General features: G+C 44.5%; 1 long non-coding RNA gene across 2 annotated transcripts in view; it reads right to left on the bottom strand.

Moving 5' to 3' along the window:
- LOC121675570 overlaps nt 1-3,345 on the bottom strand; it is a 47,856-nt gene extending 44,511 nt beyond the window's left edge. For both annotated transcript variants that reach the window (XR_006020119.1, XR_006020120.1), the window contains exon 1: nt 1,406-3,345. This is a non-coding gene — a long non-coding RNA (uncharacterized LOC121675570). The remainder of the gene's footprint in view (nt 1-1,405) is intronic.
- Between the last annotated feature and the right edge of the window lie 15,989 nt (nt 3,346-19,334).

Genomic DNA, 19,334 nt, shown 5'->3' with positions numbered 1-19,334 from the left:
TACGCGTTAGGTGCATCATGGAATCACAGAACTACAGAATGGGTTGGGCTGGAAGGGACCTGAAGGATCACTTAGTTCCAGCCCCCCCACTATGAGCAGGGATACCTCCCACTAGACCAAGTTGCTCCAAGGTCCATTCATCCTGGCCTTGGAGACTGTCAGGGATGTAGCATCCACAACTTCTTCGGGCAACCCGACCCAGTGCCTCACAAGTCTCTTTTTACAATAAAATTTAAAAATTATATCATTTGACATCATTACACACAGTCAGAATCTCAGTGCAACTCTCAAAAGTGCCTTACAGGCCTGCAGTTATTAAGCCTCGCACAAGATAGAAAAATCAGTATGGACCAGGGAACACTGTATGAGTTAGTATTGTCTTCATATCCCTTTACTTCCCCTGCTAGAAATACCACACAGAGACCATCTTAAAAGAGATTGAAATATTTCAGAAACCTTTGAGTGATTCTGCTGATTGTTTTTTTTCTCTGCTTGGTTCTGGTAGAGAGCAGGATGTGTCCCATTAGTTATTGTAGTATTTCTGTCATATAATAACAATGCTGCTGGTTATTTAATAGCTTGCTACGAAAAACACCCTTTTTGCTACAGCCTGCCAAGCTTGATTCATTCATGTGAATATGGGCACAGACACCTCTGCCAGTTGTAGCCCAGGTATGGAAATTGATATTTAATATTTCTGGTAAGAGAGAAACCAGTAAAATTGATGAGCAAAAGCTGTCTTGCAGATGATGAGATATATCGCATTGCTTCATTTCTGGGCAGCATTTCTTTTGCTGCTCATCACCTAGAAAACCATTCTGGATCTATTCAAGAGGCATGACCTGCTCACTCTGTCATGGTCTGCTGGTGGCAGATACCTCTTGCTGCTCATGCTCTCTCAAAAATGGGTAACCTGTGAAGAATAACATTTAGCCCAGCAGGCTTTTCACTGGCAGCTGAATAATGCTTCCCACAGGAAGAATATAAAAATGTGGGTCTGAAATTCCATCCCTCCTTGGGGTGGTGGGAGGGTTCTTTGTGGAGACCTCATCATTCACAATGTTCCTTTGCAACTCACCCCAGGTATTAGAGTTACCCAAATCACAGCTAAGCCTCTGTGGAGAAACCCAAAGCTTTTTCTCTGCATCTGTCCATGTGTTTTGATGGTGTCCTATGGGGTACCAAATCCTTCCCCAGGGTCTTAGCATAGGGAATGTGACAGAGCCACTGGGGGCTATTTTGGCTCACAGGATGCCCACGGCAGCTGCTTCAGCTCTGGCCAGCTCTGGAGCACCACGGAGGCAGCTGCTTTGCACTCACTGAGGATGTGGGGATGTTGTTTCCATTGCCTCGTGCTCTTGGTTTGAACCTTTCAGTGTCTGTACACTGACCTTTGCGTACTTACCCTCCTCTTACTGGAGTGAAAGGGACGAGTAGTTCTTGCCCCTTTGTTTCAGAGAGCAGTTCATTGTCCACTCTGTTTTCTAACACAAAATAAATAAGGAAATAATTTCATCATTACTTGTTAGTTTAGCTGTTTTTTAATAGGGATGTAGGGCAGCTGCACGGAGCTTTGAGAGTTTCCTTAGAAAACCCCAGGCCTTAAATACAAGAAGCAAAGTCTTGGAGAGGGTAGAGAATGACAATGTACTTTGCTCTCTGTGTTTGGCAGGACTGGCAAATGGATATGTAATGTGTTGCCTAATCACAAGGAAATCTGCCATGTGATCAGTTATTCTTTAATTTCATCATTTTAATAATATGTCATTTTGGATTTGTGACGCTGTTGGACAACACAAATGACCAATGAGGGGGATTTGGCCTGTGTCAGTGAACAGCATCTGCTTCAGCCCCATGCCTGCAGAAATGCCTGAGGGAAAGTGGGAGTTTAACTTTGCTCCCTGCCTCAGCAGATTCATGTTTCTAGGCTGAAAATAAGTATAGGATGTAAGCGAAATCATACACAACTGAAAAATCCATTCTGATTTACAGTTTAATTCAGTTGGGTTTTGGTTTTTGTTTTTGTTAGGAACCAGAAAAAGCAAACGACTAACAAAAAAATCCCAGCCCTTCTAGGATGCCTGAATACAGAAAAGGTATTAATTTAGCTACTTCTCTGGCCCATTGCCTGGAAACCTCACACTCCAGTGTTTTCTTCTCCACCACTACCAGAACACAAAATGGGTGATTATCCTTACTTTACCGATGGAATCCGAAATACAAGGAGGCAAGCTGTAAGGTCAAATTGTAGGCCAAGGCCCCATCCACTTGGCTTTTCCAGCTTGCCTTTCACTATAACACACCTCAGTTTACGCCAACAGGACTCTCGGCTTTCCCCTTTTCCCCTTCCAGCTGCAACTTTTGTCAAAGGTTAGTAATCAGGGTATGAAAGGTAAATAACGCTTTCCACCAAAGATCTCTGTCGAGATAAATGCCTCTCCATGAATCAGATTGACATCAGGAAAACAGCTGAAGACACATTCTGAGGCCTCAGCCCCACAGAATCGTTAGGAATATTACTGTCCCGACCTAATGAGCTACCACTGATCCTAAACAATGTCCAGGACAAAAGACTAGAGGGGGATTGGCTCCCCTCACCCTGCTGCCTGCAGACTTCTGACAACCCATTAAGGTTATAGCTATTCAGCCCTGTTCAGACAGCCCTTTTTTCCTTCTTTTTTTTCCCCCTAACAACTCCCAGCTAATGAGCAGACAGCGTTACTTTTATTTTGTGCAGGGAATATATGGCTAAATAGGCGTCTGTGCAAGGCTCTGGAAATTGGAATGGGGTGAGGAAAGCAAAGGGAGAGAGAGTGGAGGTCTTTTAGAAATGTCCCCATCGCCTTCAACTGTCAGGCAGAGACCCTTGGCTAAGGAATCCTCTTCTCAGGGATGCGTGAGGATTTGAGGCTGAGCCTGTGGCACATTGGGCTAGCAGAGAGACAGCAGCCCGGCCCTGCTGCTTCCCTGGTTTTGCAGAAATGGGCAGGGGAGGCAAAGCTAAAAGGCATCTTGGCATGTGCCTTTGGCTCTAGATGCTCCTTGGATGCTGCCCTTGCCGTGTGCCTCCATCTACATTTACTATAAAAATTCCCGAAGGCGCCAGTCTCTCTCTCTCTCTCTCTATGCCTGCCCCCCCTTTCCCTCGTACTTTACTAAGTGATTGGAGTTGCCCTCTTCCTTTTGCGCCTTCCCACCTCCTTCAAGCTCCCTCTTCAGCGACAAGCAGCATCACTAATTGCTTTTTAGGGTCTCTTTTCTGCTTTCTGTTCAAAATTCATGGGGCATTCCCTGGCCCCATTATGCTCCTTTCTGAACCTTTTCAGCTTCTTTTACAAACCTAGCACTTTCTGTGCTTCTCTTAGCCTTTGCAAAAAAAAAAAAAAAAAAAAAAAAAGTTTGGATTTTTTTTTTGGCAAGCAGGCCCCCTCCCTCTGAAAGCCCCCTCCCTGCCAGAAAAGCACACGCACGGGCCCACCTCCCATTGAATGGCAGGCTTTGTGCAGGGAATTTCCGGAACACAGCCCAGGGCTGGAGGCGCAGTGTGAGTGGAGGGGCTTTGGGCAAGGAGCCTCCCTTAAGCCCACCCCATTACCACGGTCACTGTTTGCCCTGGGCTCTCTAAAAGGACTATTGTTGCCTGTTGCCAGGTATTCCCTAGCAACACTTAAGCCAAGCTGCCTCCTCTATTTATGGCAGAAACTTTTCAATGGTCTCCAAAACACGTGCTTGTCAACTTCAGAGAATACCTTCAAACAGACACAGAGGGGGAAAAAATAATCCCAAGCACTTGCTTTAGTTGAAATATGTGTGTTGGGGGTGTTTTTCGATTTCTTGTCATTTACCTTGGATCAGAAACCCAAACAATTGCAATTCGAAAAAAAAAAAATCCCTCCCTATCATCTTCTTTCAGCCTCTGTCCCCTGCACTGCTGAGCCTTTCCCCTGGCAGGTGGGTGGGGGCCATTTATTAGATGGATGAGCTTTTGCTCCACTTTGAATCTTTTTGCACAAAAGATTGCTTCATTATTTTAAGACAGATTTTGATTTCTTTGTGCGTGCCAGAGCCCTTACAGGAACCACCATACTTCTTGTGCTGTCCACCAGCAAATGACCAGTTACCAAGGGGGATGTAGGGTGGGAAGGGGGTCAGTTATATACCTGTGCAGTATAGAATGGCACCCCCAACATCAACATCACCAAAGGGTTGAGGTAATCACGTGTTGTGGGTGCACTGGATTTATTTCAGGAATTACATATTCCTATGCTTGCATTTCTGCTGTCATTTTGTCAGCTATAGACAGTCAGTGGTTCAGTCAAGTTCAAAGAGGGAACTAAGCTGCTGCATCTCAAAAAAGTTGCATGTGTATTTTGGTGATCAAATGTAGTGATATGAGAGAAAAGCTTTTTACAGCAAGTCTTGCTTGATAGAAATAGTCTTTGTTCTTTGTGTGATGTCATAGAAAATGTTCCAGCCTAAGCTGGTGTCTTTGCCTGCTATCGTATCACTTGCAGATTGTTACTGCTACAAAGCAGTAAAGTCATTGTCACTTTTGGGAAAACCTTATCAGATAACCAGAAAATGTAAGTAGGGCCAAGATTTACAAAGACTGCTGAAGCCATGTGGTACCCAGCTCACTGTGAATTTCAACGGACCATGAACATCTCTGAGCTGCCCACCCACGTATCCATGATAGCAGTGGGTGCATTCCCGGTGCCATGGAGGACAACACACTGATGCAGTGCCAGCACCATGTCTGGAGTAATAATCTGAAATTTTCCCATCTGCAGACTCACACTGTGTTTACTGACATGTCCTTTAGGCTTCAGTACATTAACGTGACATCCTGGCCCTGGGACTTTTTTCTTAGCTGTCCTTTCCACACTGCTGTGGTAGCCCCAAGAGCTGAGCTTCCCAGAGCCAAGCAGGAGGCCAGCCTGAGTCAGCTGCCTGTCATGGGAGCAGCATGGAGGCCTTCAGAGCTGAAGCAAAGCCCCAGGAGTGAAATGGGACTGGTGCTTTCAGATAGCCTCAGGTCTGACTGACAGGGAAATACTGTGCTGCCATTTGCTGCTCTCTCTCCCCAGTAGATGGCCAAGATCAGAGCTGACTTTCTCATTCTGAGCAAGAATCCGAAAATATTGCATAGATGTAACTCATCCTGTATATGATTTTGGGATGTGACTCTCTGATGAGCTGTGTCAGACTTTTAGAAAGATTAGAGCATATAACTACATGGTAGCTCTCTTTGATGACCTACAACTATGGAATCTACTCATTCAATGAGAAAGTGTTCTTACTCCAAAATTACATGTGGGTTTTTTGATAACACATCTTTTCCCAGACTTGTGTGCCAGTGTCTCCACAGAGAAGTGAAAAGTAGTATACCCATCTATCTGCCCTGGTGCTTTTGCATTCCTATCTGCCATGGAATAGTTCCTGCTTTCAGCTCAACCTTCAAATCTCAGTTTTGTTTCTGTTTCATAGAAGTACTGTAATTAGAAGGTGCTAAATTTTCTCTGTTCACGTATTCCCCTGTAGAGCTTGACATTACAGTGAATGTAAATGGTTTCATGAAGTGCAAGATTAGGGCTGTTTAAATAACTGTTGTAATTGGAAATATGTGTATTATTATCTCTCAAGATGTTTTAGATTAAATTAATGAAGTTCACATCTGGAAGAGCAGATATTAACCCTTTATGTGTTTCTGATCCCCTATCTAAGTAATCTGAAGCTCAGATTTCTAGCACAGTCCATATAACACAACTGTTCATAGCTTTGAAACATACTATGTTTCAGTCCTTGATATTTATTCTATTAATCTCTGGATTACACTGCTTGTCTTGGGGCAAATACATCAAAACCTGCCAGCTTGGTCTGTGGAACGTCTGTCCCATAGTTCCTACTAAAACCAATGAAGTACACAAGACATAATCAGGATTTCTGCCTTGCCCTGTGTTTAGTTAGCAACTATAAAGCAAAATATTTCAGAAGGCCAAGATTTTTATTTCTGGAACATACACTGTTGTCCTTCTGCATGACTAGAGGCAGTGTAGGAAAGAGGTATTTATATTCCTTTTCCAAGTCTCTCTGACGTTCTTAGCTATTTTAGCCCTATGACCCCATTTAACCTATCTTTAGCACATAAAGGTGCTCAACTAACTTTAAAAAAGGCATGGAGAAAGGGATTCTCTATAGAAGAACTGATCACTCAATACTTTCTATTTATTTAAAAGGGTTAACTTCTAGCTCCTGCCTTTGCAAGTGGCTGACATGCATCCTAAATGTGATTCTGTAAGCTGGGCAAAAATGATGGTTCCCAAGTGAACAGAGAGATACAACTCTGGGCAAGCTGTTCTGTGGACAGGCTTACGTAGAAATGTCTGTGGTCATCCCTGCTTGCCTGTCTCAAATTATACAATTTTCACTTTAAAAACAACCCGTGAAAATGGTGTTTGCAGCTGTCAGCCACTGTTTGCTAACAGCCAGTGTGATTGTCTCTTACACCCATTTTGAATAAATGATCTATTAGCTGAGAGAGTCACTGTGTGTTAGTTTGGTGACTACTCATTGATAGATATGCCAGTGCTTGAAGTGATTTTGGGTGATTCTGGGGCAGATTTTCAGCTTCTGATGAAATTCAGTTTTCTCATCTCACTGCCATGTGTAAAATTACACATCTGTCCACATTCTCGGGGGTACAAAATTTACTTTCACCGAAGGAGAAGTATGACTTAAGTCATTCTCATATCCCAAAACATGTTAGTTTGTGCCTTGCAGGCACCTGTAAAAGTCTCTAACTTCCTTAAGACTTGAATTCCAGCACTTGAACTCTGGCCCTCCAGAAATGCTGAGCCATCACTGAAGACCACAGTCTTTCCTCCTGAAACACCTGGACTATGAAAAGTTGCCATGAGCAAAGCTGGAGTGATTCTTATTTCTCTTGTGTCCATATGCAAGTCATTCTTGGAATATAAACTGTGTCTCTTGCATACCCAGACACCATGGTCTTCAGCCACCCAAGATCTCTGGAAATCTCTCTCCGGTTCACCTTTAAGCAACAGTTCAGACTAAGCTAGCTAAAGAGACAGAGGGTGAGAGGTGTGAAATAAGGCTGAGCTGATCACACTGCCCAGCAGGCAGCTGGCTGTCTCACAGGAAGCACGTCCCACCTGTAACAGCTGGTTCCAGTAGAAAAGCCAAGGACATGGCTGTGGTGGAGTCTCTGTGTCCCTCTTAGTGCCATCCTATACAGAGGGTGGTGGAGGTCTGATGCCAGTGGGGACCCTTGCCTTGCTCCCATCCAAGTTATTATCCATATGGATGTGAATGTGCGGAGGAACTTTCACACATAGGAAGCAACTAAAGATGCTTTTAAATTAGCATTAATTTTCTGTTGATTTTTTCATCTTTCTCAGAATCACCTGTGGGCTCCCAAACAAAATATTTCCTCTGTAAAGGTGTGCTCTGATTCTATTTTTATTGTGAGGAAATTGCATACTTCTGTTGCTTCCTGACTCCAGTGAAGTCAAAGGAGTCCCAAACAGACTTGGAGACACCATCTACCTGAGAAGACAGTCAGTGATTTTCAGAGGCATAGGCAAGGCTGGGAGCCAGAGGCCATGGCATGCTGAGAGTGGAAGGGCTCCCTGCTGCTGCCTTTGCTTCACCCCCTGACTCAGGAAAGTGTTTGTCTCGCTCAGGCCAATGATCCCACTGCAGCAGCAGGTTTCTGCCTCTCTGAGGCAGTATCTTCCAGCTACCAATGGTCTCTGTCTGTCCTGCCTAACCCCTACTTTGGTACTGATAACCACAGGCTAGAAGAGCATCACTGAAAGGCTGTTGACCCTCGTCTAGTCCAATCCTTTGCCCTGAAGGCAGTGTCAGCTACACAACCATTCATAGATTAATAGACTTATATGCACAGCAACACTATCATGGCTGTACAGCAATCTGCTCACAGCTGATTTTATTTATTTATGTACATATTTGAGGCAAAGATTAGTTTAAAACCTATAAAACAGTAGGATATCCACAGTGCATAGCTGTGGGTTGACTCTTGGCATAAGGCTGAAAGCCTACAGGGTAAATGCTGCTTTGCTTGTTTGTGGTCCTAACTGGATTTTTCTTACTCCTGTTCCCTGCAAGTAGGAAAGGAGTAGGAAACTGTGACTGCTCTGAGTCTTCAAGTTGCATATTGTATTTTTCCTATTTGTGTTATAGCATAAAAAATGTTTCTTTAAACAGGTGCTCTCTAACGCAACGGGCTCTGAGGCTTGATGTTGCCTACAGTGGAATCAGAAAGGCCTTCTTCCCAAAGGCTTGGAGGCATCTGTGTCTTCACTCTGGACACAGGCTAAACTGTGATGTATTTGCTTAAGCCTGGACGCAGAGAATCACTTGTACTTAAATCTAGGACCATGAAGGCTTTTTACAATCAGGGTCTCAGGGCATTATGTACAGGACTAGGAGATATCTTTCTTCAAGAGAACTCAATGTTATTATGAGGATTCAGTATCAGCACAGTGTTTAAAGCTCCCAAGCACTTTAATAATAATAATAATAACAACAATAACATAGACATGGATGTACATGGGTGCAGGGACATGCTATATGCGCTTCTAGTTCGCATCTCCTCTTGCCTACAAAAAAGGCAGAAACTAAAACTAGATGAATTATTAACCTAAATGTGACTGCAACCCAGCTAATATGAGAACTCTTTTTGGTCATGGTGGAATTATTTGAGCTTCAGCTAATAATTAATAATGGAAACAGGGACATATATATATCATTCTAAAATTATTTTGCTTATGATAACTTTTGTCTGAAAGACAGACTCCATTGGTAGCTGTCTTCACTTTTCCTTTTCACATTTACTTTTATTGAAAACAACCTTATAAGCAGAATCTGGATTTTCCAAGATCACCCTCATCAAGGCCTGTGCTTTAAAAAAAAGTTTATGAACTAGTTTTCTACGGACAGTTTTTATCTGGATACAGGTCCAGTTGCATTCTACAAATAAATCCTACAACCTATTTCTGTATAGAAACTGAAATGGAGACAAAGCTTTCATTTCAAAATCTGCTTGGATTTTCAGATTGCATTTATGGCATGGGTTTCCAAAGATTAACTTTTTTGCTTTCAAACTGCATTAATAGCATTAGGCCTCAATTAATCAGATTCAAAATTTGGAAACAAAGAAAGTATTTTGTCTGTATAATCACTGAGAGGCCATATACCAGGATCTTTTCTTACCAGCCTTTTTAATGATTATTTCAGTCCAGATTTTTTTTTTTTTTTAAGGAACCGCTAAAATCTAGGCTTTGAATTTTGTAAAGGAGCCTGCTGCCCAACGCACTTCTCAGCAAGATAAGAGCAGAATGGCATTTGCAGAAATGTTTAGCTATCTCTCTAACAATCCTGCTTGGTTGTGGGCCCCTTGGTAACAGCTTGGCAAATCTGCAAAAGGAATGCGACTATATAGTTTGTGTGTGGATTGTTGAGTCATTATAGCCTCCAAATTGCACAGCAGATCATTAATCATAGGCCAAGATAGGCAATCACTGCAGAAACCTGATGAAAAGGCTCCAGAATAATGCCTGCTAAATCATGTTTAACATGCAGACCTTGCCTGTGCAGATATGGAAAGGGGGAGGTAAGGAAAAAAATTATTCCCCTTTTAGGAAAGAAAACTTCTACTTATCTTTGATTTGCATTCAGCCCTCCCTCAATAGTCCTTAAGCCTGTTATTTAATTCATTTTGGTGCCAGGTCCCATCACAAAGCGAAAACCCTAACCAGGACCTATGCAGTCTATGACCTCCAAACCCCCTGTCTTTTCTTGTCAGTTCTATGTCATTTGTGCAGTTGAACTCCACCAATTTGAAATGCTGACCTCTTCCATAGACAACCTTATTCTCCTTGAGTGAAAGAAAGGGCCAAGGCCTACAAACCACTCAAGCGAGAGATGGCAAGAAAAGAGAAAAGTGGTTGACTCGTAAATCAATTTCCACAGCCCACCCAAAACCCACACGAACAATAACGATGGTATTTTTTAAAAGTTGTGCTGTTTTGGTTTTCTTAATTGAGCTTATTCTTTTTAGAAAAAGTTTTGAGCAAAGCAAAATTGTTTGTTCAGGGTGTAAAATTAGACCAGATCCTGCTCCAAATCCACTTCAGACCAGGGTATATTTATATCAAACCTCCATTCCCACCTGTCATCTGCACAGAACAGGAGCATAGCCTCACAACAGGTCTTTGTCTGCACTGGAAGAGGTGGCAATACCTAAAGAAAGGGAAATGTTTGGGGTATGAATGTGAGCTCAGTCTGTGCAGTACCAGTATGCAGGCAGAGCGATGGTACCTGTCTTTGTGCCGCACAGCCTGCCCATATGGAGGTAGTTGTGCAGCTCTGTCTTTGGGCCCTGCCAGGCTCACGTGTGTGTCTGTGGCCTGTCTGAAGCCCCTGGTGTCCTGTGAACAGTGGAAGAACATGCACACATAAGGGCTGCATCAAGCGAAGCACATGCACCGCGCAGTACGGACACGCGAGCGGGCGCGCAGGCAAAGAAGCCAGCGAGAAACCTGCCACCACACAGTGAGGCAAATTTTTAAAGACCTATATTACACTCCCTGGGGGTCTGATCCTGCCTGTGTTTCTCTCTCAGGAAGGTTTCCTACTCCTCAGGTGGTCTCATTGGATTCAATAGCTGTGTCTTTGAAGAGCAGATGCAGAAATTGCCTGGAGCACACCATGCCCCAGGCCCCCATCCACATTAACATCTTTCTGCTTTTCAGGGGCCTGGATCTGGCTGTGCTATTTCTTACTGCATAGTCACATCTCTTGGTTTAAGTCTGGGACATCCTTAAAGAGCATTACCCATCTTCTCAGATGGAAAGAGCCCCTCTTCCCTGCCAGACTGGTGTTTCTCAGTCCTGCTCTCCCAAGATCTTCTGCCAGTTATGACTAGTTAGTCTCTGTCAGCAGAGGCAGGTCCAACCCTTAGGTTGAACACAGCAAATTAATCTTTTAAATTTTCTCAGTGACTGGGTTTAGTTCTATATCCACCCAAAGCTTAGAGTCACTTACAGCATATTTATACAAACCCACGGCAGAAAAAAATCTCCGGGAGCAATTAAATACAATGTCGCTGCCTTGGCTACTCACATCCTTGGAGCCACTGAAGGTAGTATCACCATGTGCTTCTCTTTTGTTATTTTTTTCCCTCTGCCTCTGGCATTGGCCCTTTCTGAACTACTCAAACCTTCCCTCCAGCCTCACTTTCTTGAAACAGAATGATGGTACTTTGTGATCTGAAAATTCTCAATACCTTACAAGCAAAATACGATGTGATGTGCTGTTATGAAGGTAGGAAAGTTACTCCATCAGAAAAGAAATACCTACAATGGCAGACTAACTCCTCCAAGGAACCTGGCCTATTGCATGGGATTTTCTCTAAATTTCTGTGAAAATGCTGGTAGGATATGGTCAATGGGAGGGGTTCCTCATCTGGGAGAACAGATGCTCCAAAGGAATCTGCCTGTGGAGCCTGCTTAGCCACCATGCCCCCATCAGGTCTGTGCCTGCTTGCTGTGGGGCTTACCAGCTCCGAGCCCTTGGGCAGAAGGGAGATTTGGAGCTGTTTATCCCACTTGACCCTCCATACAGATGACCTTCCATCATCTGGGGCCAGCTGATGCTAAGCAGTAAATTAAATTCAGTGGCATGCTGTCTCAGTTCTCAATGGTGTTTTAGTGCGAGTGTCGGAGCCCGTAGAGCAGGGCTCATTACACGCTGCTGCAGCAGCTGGAGCTGGGGGGAGTGTCAAGCTCATTACCTTTTATAATATGCCCACTGATGGAGCTAGGTGTGCTCTAGATGGATTTGTCAGAGGCCAGCACTTTTGTCTGGGGGTGAAGCATTGCGTTAATCTGACAGGCAAGTCTCCACATTATGCAAAAGGAAGAATTCAACAGGAAACAGATGCGTGGGGATAAAAATTAATCAATGTTTTTGCAACCTGCACCTCTGAATGTAGCATCTGTAGCAGTAGAAAGAATATATCCTCTCCTTCCTCATCTCTTTTCCTCAGCAAATGAAAGCTTATGGTAAGCAGTTTGCAAAGTTTGAGTCCAGTTCAGTGAAATCCTCATGTGTTACTGAAGTTTCCAGCAATAATTTTGTTGGCTTTCTTGGTCAGGTCTGTGTACATCATTGTCAAGCAGCCCAACAATTCAGAGATGATTTTGCTCCTGAATTCGTGAAGTAATGTGCCAAAACCTTTATCTGATTGCTCTTCTTACTATTCTTGCATACACTTCCATGCAAAGCTAACCTTCTAACACTGTTTTGTTTTGAATGCATTGCAACATGTTTCAATAGTCAATATGCATTCACCTAATTTGTTGTACTCCAGAAAAAAATGTGACGTGCCTGTAAGGAAGACACAATGGCAAAATTAGAGAATAAAACTGGTGGTGGCCAGACTTCCTGGATAGATAAGGCATATCTTGGATCCATTCATTAAAATCTAGATCTTTGGTGAAAAAATACCTCAAATGTATAATGATGAAGTCAGAAGAACAGGGCCTGCAGAGAGTCCCTTGCTGGCTACTGTCTATACACCACAGCAGTGGACAGCTGAACTGGAAAATTCAAGAATAACTCATTTGTCATTGCAGACTGTATTCCTGGGGGCTTCGTTTCTTAAGACTTCTAAGGATAAAAACCTCTTTCTGTAATTCTCAGCTCATTAGTACTTACTGTTTGCAGCCACTGGGTTACTGATGGTGTACAATGTCCCTGCTAGAGGAGCAAGAAAAGTTTACAGAGCTAGGAGGAGGTGAGCTCAAGGGAATGCACTGACATTGTACACCTCGTCCTTCCAGTGCCCCTTGATTCACATTTCTCACATCCCTGTTAGAAGAAGTAGGCTGCTGTATCAGGTGGGAACCTTACACAGGCCCATCACTGGGGCAGACAATTTTAATTTCCTGTTTTCTTAGAAAGGGAGATGGCAAGGATACCTGTGAGTGGTCTGAATTACAGCAGCAGCAGCTAGCAAGCATGCATTTAACAGTGGTGTTAATAAGGCTCATGCTCCTGGTCGTGTCTCACAGAAGTAGCTGTTCAGCCCCTGCTTCCTTTCATGCTGTGGTGTCATCTGGCACAGCTAGATCCTTGTTTGGGTTATTTAATTGCTTCTTTGCCTGCCTAATGCAAACTCCATTTGTAGCTGGGCTTTTGGGCACTCGGACCCATGACTGCAGTGCATTTAGTAAGCACTCTGCTCTGTCTGTAGGCAGTATTTCACACAGTAACCCAGTGACTTTATTCAGTTTGCTGGTCCCCAACATTATTGTCACTCTGCATCATTTACCAATACAATTTTCACAAACAAAATTAGTCATTGCAATGTAGGTGTATGGAAGCTGTCCCACTCTGGAAGGATTCATTAAAATTCCCATAATAGTCTCCTTGTCAGGACCCTTGCCTGCTGTCTGGGAAGTATTTCAACAAGTCTGTCCTACTGTTGTGTTAATTAAACATTGTTCTACTTATGAATGCTCCATTGGTCAGTAGCAGTTCCCCACACAGAGAGAGAGGAGTAGTGGTAACTAGAAGTGAAGTGCCAAGAAGATGGGGGTTGGCCATGCAGAGAAGCCAAGGGACAACCCAGACTGAGTAAAGTGCCCCTCTTGGATCTGTCATTGTCCTCATCACCTGCCCTGGGGCTGCAGTGGTCTTCTGAGGTTAAACTTTGGAGCAGGGGAGGAGGGAAGGAGGTTTGCTCACTGCTTTCTCCAGCAGCTATTTTATTTCTGTTTGTCTGTACATTGTAATCTCCTCACAGTGATAGCCACAGGGTGTTGGAGAAGATGAAAATATATCTGAAAATACATCTGCCTTCAGAAAGAGAACAAATAGGTGAATTAAGGACAAAGCCATCATCCTCCTTTGTTTATTTCACACTCCTGCCAGCCTTCTCCACAAGATTCTTGATTTGCACTAACACATCTCTTCTGACATGTGCATGAACACAAGGAGAGGGACCTGCAGGAGCCCTGGGGTGCTGCTGACTGCTACAGAATAGTCTCCTGGGGCTGGCACTGCCAGGGTGTCAGGAGTATCTGCTCAGCATTGTTCTTTCTGTACACTCCCATCTTACTCATCAGAGCCCTGCTCTGTGCTGTACATGGCACTGCTGTTTGCTAAGACCCCCTAAGACCCCCTCTCCCTGTCATGATATCTGTGACTTTCTGCCACAGCTTCTTGCACTGCATCCTGACACTGCAGGTCCATTCCATCCTCCTTTCCTTGCACATGAAGAGAGAATTGCCAGCATTTTTACCCAGCATTATTTTCTACAGGCTTGCTGGTCTCAGAGGCAGAAGAAGTTGGCCACCATCCTCACCCGCAAGACCCTAAGGGGCAGAACCCAAACATTTGGTGAAGACCAGGGGGATTTGGGATTCCTGTAGGTAGTAGCTGCTTATTAGATCCTTCTGAAGGCTTCATCTGTGCTTTCTTCTTGGTTTTCTGGTCTCCTTCCAACCCACACTTATTCTCAATATGCTGTGCTAGTGAGAGATGTGAGAATGTCTACATGAAGATGTTTGCAAATGGATATTTACCCTGGAAGCTGGTTCAGGCATAACTCTCAAGTTGGTGCAGCCCCAAATATGAAAAGCAGGAGGCCAAAGAGGTAGAGGAGAAGGAAACAAAAAACTGAGAGCAGAAATTATAAAGTGCTGCCAGGCTCATCCATGGACATACATCTGTCTAGAACCTTAATTGGCTACTGAATTCCAACTTCAAATCATCGAGCATGCAAAATCTGTGAGAACCACATGAAACTCTGGAGTTCATCTGAGCAGCAACGCAGCCAGGAAGAGATGGAAGTGATACTCTGGCAGTATGGAAGTTGTGCCTCCTTTTTTTTTCATAGGCACTCTAAATGTCCTTGCTAAGTCAGGAGTCATAACTAGGTAGGCCCACATGGTGTGCATCAGAGTAACCTAAAATGTGCTTTGCTATGAAACTTAAGATGAACTAAAGTATGTTCCACTGCCTGTATTTCAGACTTTTCGATCAGCTGCTCCAAATGGAGTCTGTATGGCATGGAGGAATTTATACACATACATATATGTGCAAGTAAAAGAAACTGCAAGTAAACTCTTGGGTCTTTAAACAATGCCTTTCATCTGAAAGTTTCAAAGGGCTGGTTATTAGTGGTTAAAGTGACCCTCTGCTTGTAGACCAACAGTCTGCTATTATTCCATTTATTGTCTTAAATCTACTGCTATCCCACAGAGACACAGTAGTGGATGTAGGCAGGACTGTGGGTTTTGTATCAGCTGGTTCTACCATCATTTGCTGCTGTATCCCCTGAGATGCAAAAGCAAAGATCTCCAGTACAGAGACACTAAAGTATGTGCTTAAATGTGACTGCCATTTAAGAGGCAGGCTGCCTTCCTGCCTTGCTCACAGAAACCTCCACCACCCTCTTGCAGGCCCATGGCAAAGCAGGGTGGGGAACCTCCCTGTGCTGTTGCCCAGGCTGTGTTTGTCCTGGATGTGACGCAGGACTTTGCGCTCCCGCACTGTCAGTCAGGTGCCTTTCAGGAGCACTGTGTTCACATCTACAAGTGCACACATGAATTATTGTTTACTCAATAACCAATCAAACAAATTCTCTCCTATTCAAAGCAAACCACAATGATAAAAGAGAGCTGATTTCCACTATTATGAGCACCGATTGATGTCTTCCCTTCTCTTGACTGTCTTTATTTCACAAACAGGTGGCTTTTTTTTTTCTTTTTATCTTTTTCATTTGGAAATGTCATCACCACTTAATTAGCAATGTGTTGTTACCTGAAAGTAAGAACAAACCTATCTTAGGCCATATGGCAGGGTTTTAATCTGCACTGTCATGGTATAATCATGTCGAAATGGCTTCCCTTTTCAGTCAAAACTGCATTTCACACTTTACTAATGTGGGGCTTTTCCTTTCCTGTTCCAGAGTAATATCATCCTGCCAGTCCAGCAAGTGCAAATTAAAAGAGCTCCAAGCTGTGACCAGCAGCAGGAGGGGAGAGTGAGCAAAAGAATGGTGTGACTGGTGGGGAGGGAGGAGGACCCCATCCCAAAACTGGAACCTGTGGTCTTTCTGTGATCTGCTTCTGTGAAACTAGACCAAATGAGTTTGGGCTCCATTTCAGAAGAAAGTTCCCTGCCCCTTTAGCAGAGGCCTGGATTATGCCACTGGGGCTGGTTATAGGGTGTCTTTGGGAAGTTTACCTTTCCTTCCCCAGTGCTATTGGGACTATATAGAAGCAGAAAGCAAGAAAGCTACATGTTTGTGTAAAGCAGGAGTGACCAGTGGAAAACTTTGCAACTTGACTGCTGCAGTTGTTTACAGGGTCTAAGAGAAGATCGAAACACATTTTTTGTTGGGTGACATTTTCAAAGGAATTTTGCTCTGAAGCAACTTGCAGGTAACATATTGGGCAACATACAGATGTTTACTCTGATGTTCTAGGATATGTAACTGTCATTTTCTGGGTAGTAGGTGAAGATGAAAAACTGGCTTGAACTGTGTTTGCAGTGGGATAAAAGGAAACATGGGTTGTCTGTCCCCCAGCAAAATAAGGCAGACTATTAGCATGCACTGGCTCTTCCCACAGCACCTTGCACAAAGCAGAGTCTGGATCAGAGATCCCCTCGATCTTGCCAGTTTTCTCATGTTCGTCCAATGCTGCATATCCCCAGGCACCTGTGAGAAACTACTTGTGGTCTCTGTTTAGCACTTGTGGATCTCGGGCTAAAATGCATTGAGTTAGGACAAAGTCACAGCCAGCAATGAATCTAGATAGCTTCAGTCCAGGATCAATGCCCTTAGTTTACCATCCCTGCATTTTTGTCCATCTTACCCCTCTGCAATTAGAATAATAAGTACCAGGTAGCCAGATAGAGGGAGAAAAAATATCTCTTGAGACTTCTCCCCTCTCCTAATGGCTGCCTGTGTTTCTCCAGGACAGAGGACTCAGAGCCAGTGAAAGTCCCCGTGCTCAGCGAGGCTTTTCTTTCGCTTACATCCTTCAAGGGACATATCTGGCTCCAAAGCCACAGGAAATCCCTGCCTTCTCTGAAGGAGAGCAGCAAGTACCATTTTGCCTGGATGTGCTGTGCTGCTCCAGGGTGTGCGTGGGATGGAGGGCTGGGGCTCCTGTCCCCAAGGTTAGTTTCTTCCCCACAGGATATTTAGGAATCACACAGCTCTCTAACCATGGGCAAAGTCTGATGTCTTTCACATTCTGTCTGAACTGTGTTGCTGTATCCCTTTACAGATATAACCCCTAGAACACCTCAGATTGGAGGGTTGGAGATACTCCTTTCCTTCAGTCACTTTGTATTTTGCTGGAATTACATTTTTTCAATCCACGTATCAATGCTACAATGCACAGCAGTAATCTCTTCCACACTTTCCCACCCAGCAGAAGGCTGAGTATAGAAGCTGCAGAGTACTGATCTGCTCCTTATCAGTTATTAACATATGCACGTATTTGCAATGAGACAACAAAGGCAACAAGGGCAAAAGAAAAAAAAAGAATTTAAGTGATGGTCTGAGGTTTTGCTCACAGTAAGAGAAGAACCAGAGCTCTCTTGTTATTTAAATGACTGGTAAAAATCTGTGCTTTGGCCAGGAAAGTCAAAGTCTAACTGTTCACTTACAGCAATGAATATCAGTGCAGGGGAAGCTTTAAATATTTTAGTATCCTTGTCAATAGGTATTTAACTAGGGAAAAGGACTCAAGCATATGGGTTGTTGATCTGGCTAGCTAAAGCTGTACATTTAAAACACATTTTCCTAAAAATTTCTAAAGAGTAAGATGGCTCTGGTGCTATACATGAGCACATCTTCTCTGACATGAGGTCCTTCAGCCCAGCTGCAGGCTGGCCACGCTGGACATCTGCATGGCCACAGACATGGAAACTTAGAAATGCCGTGCTGCTATTTCACCAGGTACCTCATGTGTTTTGCAGGGCTGGTGCAGGAAAATGTTGAAGGTGCAGAGGGACAGTGTGAGTGCGTGTGTGTGTGTGTGTGTGTGTGTGTGTGTGTGTGTGATGGTCCTGAGAGCAAATATAATTCTGGAACATGAAACAGAAAGATGAATATCAAGTTAGAGCATCCAGCTGTAGGTCCTTTCCCCTTCTTTTTTCAGCTTTTGGATGAACTGCAAAGCTGAGGGGGACTGTTAACTGCCCGGGCCTGTCCATTTGTATCTCTCTCTTTACTTCTCTGTCCCTAACCCAAGCCCACCCCCCCCTCCTGCAGCTCCGGAGGGTGGAGGTGCGATTCGCTATGCCCGTTTTTTATTTCCAGCACGCTTGACAGGCTGGGCGAGGAAGGCGTTAATGTTTTCTGACAGGCCCCCTCTAATTGTTGGAGCTTTTCTTCTCTGCCTTTTCTGTGAAATTCTGACTTAGGCGAGCAGCATAACAAAATGCTCTGGCATTGAAATGTGCGCTTGCACTACACTGGGCTCGGGGAAACAGCATTATTCATGAAGATTTTCAGCTGTTTTTGTCTTTTAACTAACCTTTGAGTTTGATCAGAGGCTAGCCGGGCTCCCTTTCTCAAAAGGCGGTCTTGGCAACCCGACAATGGAGCCAAACTGTTTTCCCTGTTAAAGAGATAACTATGCCGTTGAGTTGGTACATGGGGGAAATTAATCTTCAGGCGCATACAAATGATAGCTTTACCTCGGTCTGCAATCGCCTGCATGGGATTATTAATAGGACGGGGGTAAGGAGCAGGAGAAATTCAGACTGGGGCAGGGAACTTTCAAAAAAAAATATTCGCAACCCTAAGCCCATCATCCCTTTTGATTGTATAAAGCCTGCGATTGATTCTTCACCACTTGCCTTTTGCAGCAGGAATTAGCCCCGCATTGTGCGGCCTGACACGCTAAGAGCTCGCTCGCTTGGGAGCTCGAAGTTGCTGCGCACTGGGACGGACCGGGGGGGTGGGGGGCGACCGGGGGGGCCGCTTCTCCCCTCTCCCCTTTCCAAGAGGCGAGAAGCAGGGAGACGCAGAATCGCCCCACACTTCAAGTCGGGCTAATCCCTGAATGCACTGAGTAATACGCGCTGCATTATGGAGCGGTGAGCCAGGGCGTCCCGTGTGTGTCCCCCCCGCCCCCGCCCGGCCGCGCCCGCCTCGCCTTGGGCAGGTGCCCGCTCCCCTCGCGTGCTGCCGGCCCCGGCCGCCGCTCGGCCCGGGCAGCGCGGAGCGGAGCGGGGCGGGGAGAGCGGGCGGGCGGCAGCTG

This window comes from Corvus kubaryi, unplaced genomic scaffold (genome assembly GCF_017639235.1).
Source record: "Corvus kubaryi isolate FWS band 111438036 unplaced genomic scaffold, C.kubaryi_AGA036_p1.0 74, whole genome shotgun sequence".
Lineage (NCBI taxonomy): Eukaryota > Metazoa > Chordata > Aves > Passeriformes > Corvidae > Corvus > Corvus kubaryi.
This window is presented reverse-complemented; position numbering and strand designations above follow the sequence as displayed.